This window comes from Prosopis cineraria, unplaced genomic scaffold (genome assembly GCF_029017545.1).
Source record: "Prosopis cineraria cultivar Desert tree isolate PC_DT_omini unplaced genomic scaffold, ASM2901754v1 PC11, whole genome shotgun sequence".
NCBI lineage: Eukaryota > Viridiplantae > Streptophyta > Magnoliopsida > Fabales > Fabaceae > Prosopis > Prosopis cineraria.
Window position 1 is genome coordinate 20,063,037 of NW_026555342.1, and position 5,783 is coordinate 20,068,819.

Here is a 5,783-nt window from a genome sequence, read left to right on the forward strand (position 1 = left end):
AAATATACAAGTTAATATGCTTGCATAAACATGCACATAAATAATTTAAGAAACTAACTGATAAATATTGAAAAATTACCTTATGTAGAAAGTCATCAAACTAGTGCTCGCCATATCGTGCTTGAGGATTTCATTCAAAATTTCATCCTGAATGACTTCAAATGATGCTCTACTAAATAGCCCATCGTCAAAATTAATGATATCCCCAATTGGCACTTAATGAATCATCATTGTAGCTAAAGCATAAGTCTCAAGAGAATCATGAAATTTGTTTTCTACAATAGGCATAGGCACTAGATATTGTGAAATTGTGGCTGACTCTTTAGTATGGCCCGACACCTTGCCCTTCACTTTTCTTTTCCCCCTTGGCTATACAATGAAAAAGTTAGACACACATATACACACATTAAAGATTCTAAATAATTATTTAAATCATATATACCTTTTTCTTTATTAGTAATGGGTCCTTTGGCGGCTTTGGGTCCTTTGTTGGCTTTGGTGTACCTACCATAACAAGGTAGCTGGGCCATGCAATAAAGCTCCCCAATGCATCTCCTATTGTTTGCATCTCATTGGTAGGATAAGGTAATGGATACTTAGGGTCGATTGTAACAAGCAAGGAAACCCTAATGCAATTAGGCGGGAGGGGAAGGTTATAGATTGTGTCCTCGACAATGTTGTACACATGTCCCGTTGCAACTACTTTGCGTGAAGGATCATCTACTAAATAGTTGCAGTCATTCTTGCCCTAAATAAATAAACAATATTAGTTTTTTAGATAAAAAATTAGTTAAGCAAATTTAAAAGATAAAATGTATTACCTCGGGTATTTTGTCTGAAAGGACCGTGCGGCTATCTTTTTTGCTGGGGCTAACGTAAGCTAAAAGCCTTCAAGGGATCTGCCCTTTTAATAGCATGTCAATTAACTTCACATGGGCTTCTAGCTGTTGCTTCATAATAGCTTTCTCTTCTCTCAACTCTTAGACCTTGAATGAAGAAGCCAATGTTCACTTCTTAATCTTGCTAAAGTATTTCCTCTTTGCGACACCAAAGACGACACCCCTAACATAACCAGGGTGGTCAGGGGTCCCCAACACTCTAGCTAAGATATCCTCATGCCTCAGAAAGCTTGCCTTGTGAGACTTCCTAAGAGAGGGAATCCTATAAAAAGTAGAGCTGATTAGTATGCATTTTCATAATCATTTATTAATTGATAGATAAGAATAACACTTACAATTTTTTCAGCAATCTCTTTCACATGAGGATTGTCAATCACTCCATCTTTGTTCGTTCGTGCCAATGCTCAGAGTCTTTGGCTGGATATGGTAACATCTGATCTCTCAGCCTCTACTTCTTTCTACTCCACGCTTGTATACCCCAACCTCCCTACTCTGTAAGGGTATTCATTCTTGGCCACTCTCTCCTTATTTTGGACGCTCAGTTCCTTTGATCAAAAATAAAAATATCATGTTAGTACACATAGATACATTCAATAAAAGGTACTAAAATTTAAATTTTAAAAACACAAATATCTTAAATTCCTCCTCACACTGAGAGGCAATAAAAGCATCCCAATCTTCTTGCTTTACTAAAGGCTGTAATAGGGAAGGAACTCGGGCTACAAATTTAGCATCAGGGTCTTTCAAATATTTCTGTGTAATAAAATGTCTGAAAGACTGTAATGCCCTCCCAGCCTTTTGAAGGACAAAATCCTTCTTGCTCTCATATATTTCAAATCTTAACTGTAAAATAAAATAAATATGTTAGGTACATCAATTTAAAACACTGTAATAGAATATAACTTAGTAAAATGCAACTTACAGATACGATCTCCCAAACAATATCCTTCGTGGCTTGATCAACTTTACGCCATAATTTCTACATATTAGGTATAGTTGTCTTTGCCACAACCCCAATATAACTTATAAACTTTGTAGATTTGATGGCTTGCCCTTTCTTGTTCCACTGCACTTTTATTTTTGTCCCAACAGCTCTTATTTTTGTGACTTCTTACATTATTGTCAGGCCCTGCTGGATATTGTTATATTCCTACTCCAATTTTTTTTGTGACGACAGAGCATCAGTAAAAGTTATAGCGGGATCTGATGGAGGGATTTCAGTGGACTTGAAATCTGAAGCCATTTATCTGTAACACAATAAATTCCAAAATTAATCAACCATGATTAATTCCAAAAATTAATCAACCATCAATAATTCAAACATTAATCAACTATATTAATTCAAACATGAAACAAAAATGGCATAATTAATTCAAATATTAATCAACTATATTAATTGAAACATGAAAAAAATGGCACAATTAATTCAAAAGTTATATGTTCAAATCGCTCTTTTTCACTTCCTTGACTTGGTTTTTTACTTTCCCCTCCTTGAAATATTTTCTTCTTATGCTGAAATAATTTACCCCTCTTTGAAATTCAAATGCCTTTATTGTGATAATTTCTTATGTATAGAGCTTCATTAGCAGTGTCGTTACTTTGATTTGATGTCCCTTCAAATGGGTCTTCTTCAACTGCTATATTTTCATTTATTTTTTCATGTAACATAAGAATAGACCATCCCTTATTAGCAGGGTGGGGACATAAAACACTTATTTAGCTTATTGCGTCAAAATGAAAGGCTTATCTTTATACCCTTCCTTGTTCAAATTGACTTGTACAAATCTAAATTGATAATCAAATTTTAAGCCACTTTTTCGATCAATCCACTTGCACCCAAAGACTGGAACTCAAAAAGATATGTAATCTAAATCTCATATATTCTCAATTACACCAAAGTATGACATGTTTGCATAGATAGGATTTTTATCCTTAGTGCTAGAAATATGCATGGCATGAGCTACAAGAGTTACACCACTATTTTGCATTGTGCTCCTATCATCTGGCCCCCTTGTATAAAATGTGTATCCATTGATAAGGTAAGCATTGTAAGAAATAGCTTGTCTGCTTAGATTGTTAGCTAACCATCTCAATTTTTTAGAAACTGAATTGGAATCAACATTTAACATTTGAAGAATGTACTTCTTAAACCATCTTGTAAAAGTTTTGTTGTGTTTCCTGGCATACTAAATTTCTGATCTATTGAGATTATCCCTCATAAGTTCAGCTATGTGCTTGTCTACATACTCTTCAACCCCTTCAGTGTTGTGCAACACATATAGGTAGGCTTCCTCCCACTGTACACTTGAGATAGTAACCACTTTGTTTTCCATAATCCCCTCTCCACCTATTCTACCCATATATTAAGACTTTGGAAGCCCAACATAGCTAATATGACTCAGGTATTTGGTACAAAAGTCAATAGCCTCTTTAAAAATATATCGTTCAACAATACAACCTTTCGATCGACTCTGATTTTTCACATAGCCTTTCAAAATATTCATATAATGCTTAATAGGATACATCCATATTAAATAAGAAAGCCCACACATTTGAACCTCCCTAACTAAGTGAACAGTTAGGTGGATCATAATATCAAAGAATGCTGGTAAAAAATACATCTCAAGCTCACACAATGTTAATACAATTCGAGCTTTCAACCATGGCAACTTATATACGTTAATCACTTTACTGCAAATGGACTTAAAAAACAAACATAACTTAGTAATTGTCCCTTATACTTTAGGGGGTAAAATTGCACGTATAGCAACTGGAATGAAATCCTCCATTAAAACATGGCAATCGTGAGACTTTAAGCCCTTCAACTTCAGATCTTTCATTGATACAATATTTTTTATGTTTGAAGAGTGGCCCTTAGGAACTCTAACTGCATTAAGAAACTTACAAAATGTAATTTTCTCTTTCTTAGATAGCGTATGAGTTGCCGGAGGGAGAAAGGTATAGTTCTCCTTATCTTAGGGTGCCAATTCTTCTCTTATTCCTAAAGAAACCATGTCAACCTTACTTTTATGCCATCTTTTGTTTTTCCTGACACTTGTAGTAAAGTCCCAATAAGACTCTCACAGACATTTTTCTCAATGTGCATGACATCAAGAAAATGTTGAACATCCAAGGTGGTCTAATAAGGGAGTTAAAAAAATAGATCTCTTCTTCTATCCGCTTGTCCTAAGGAGCCTTTCAAATGGTTTGCTGAATTTAATATCCCTGTCTTTGATCTTCTCAAATAGCTCATCACCAATTAATGGCAAAGGTGTCTTACCTTCTTCTAGATTTCTATTGAACACTTTTCTCAATCATCAATAATGATGTTCTTGGTGTAAAAACCTACGGTGCCTAAGGTAAACATTTTTCATCTCATGTTGAAACCTCATAAAATGTGTTCCCTCTTCACAAATAGGGCATCCAAGTTGCCCTTCAATGTTATACCCTGACAGATTACCATAAGCAAGAAAGTCATTGATTATACCGAAGAGCATAGCTCTTAAATTAAATATTTCTTCTCTATACCCATCATATACCTCATACCTGACTCCCATATAATTTTCAAGTCATCAATTAGAGGAGCCAAATATATGTCTATGTCATTCCTAAGTTACTTGGGTCCCACAATTAGTATGGACAACATCATATACTTGCGCTTCATGCAAATCCACAGAGAAAGGTTATAAATCACCAAAATGACTAGCTATGTGCTATGATTGCTACTTTGAAGCCTATGAGGATTCATCCCGTCGGTAGACAATGCAAGGCGTAGATTCCTACTATCTTCCCGAATTTAGAGTACTCATAATCAATCTTTTTCCATTGTGGAGAATTAGCAAGGTGATGAAGCATGCCGTCTTTTATCCTTTCATCCGCACACCATGTTAAGCCTTTTGTAACTTTTACACTGCTATACATGCATCTAAATCTAGGCATGATTGGAAAATACCATAGTGCCTTCAAGGGACTTGATTCGTTCTGCTTGTAGCGTGAGGCATTACACTTCAAACGCTCAGTTAACAATGCATATTCATTCTAAAATAAAAGGCAATCATTAAGGCACACGTGTATCTTTTCATAACTCATGCCAATTGATCCCAGTACTTATTTTGCATCATATGTTCGACAAGAAAGCTCATTTTCCTTAGGAACTAATTCTACTTTTAAATTCCCAAGCAACTCAGTAAAGCTTGCATCACTCCATCCATGTTTTGCCTTCATGTTGTACAATTTTAACGCTGCTGACAACTTTGATGCACTACAACCAGCATACAACGATATCTCTACATCACTTTTTAACTTTTCAAACATTTTTAGACAGTCCTTGAGGTCCTCTTCAACTACTTTAGCCATCTATTCAAAACAGTCTTCCTCAAGTATGCATGTGTCGAAATCATCAAGAGATGATGCACAATTTCCACTATGCTTCTGGCTACAACCAATATTATCCCTTGTCTCATCATGCATTGTCCAACACTTGTAACTTTGATCCATCCCATTAATCATTAAGTGTTCTTCACAAGTATCTAGACTAACCTGCTTCACAAGACTATACTTTAAATATGGGAAAACAATCCTAGTAGGGTCCTCCGTATGCTTAACTACAAGCTTAACAAAATCTGCCACCCTATCCCAATATTCCTTGGATAGATGATTAGAAGACATCCATTCCTTATCCATAATTCCTAGAAAGATTAAGAAAGAAATATGATTAGTAACTTTAACTACTCCTAGATAATGGGAGAGTTAGATACAAAGATCAATCAATTAATAAGTCACTAACCACATATTTACACATTCCCTCTTTAATCTTATTTAAAACTAATAATTACATTATAATGCTAGCCGTTGAAATAATTTCGGTAGCATAACGACTTAAAA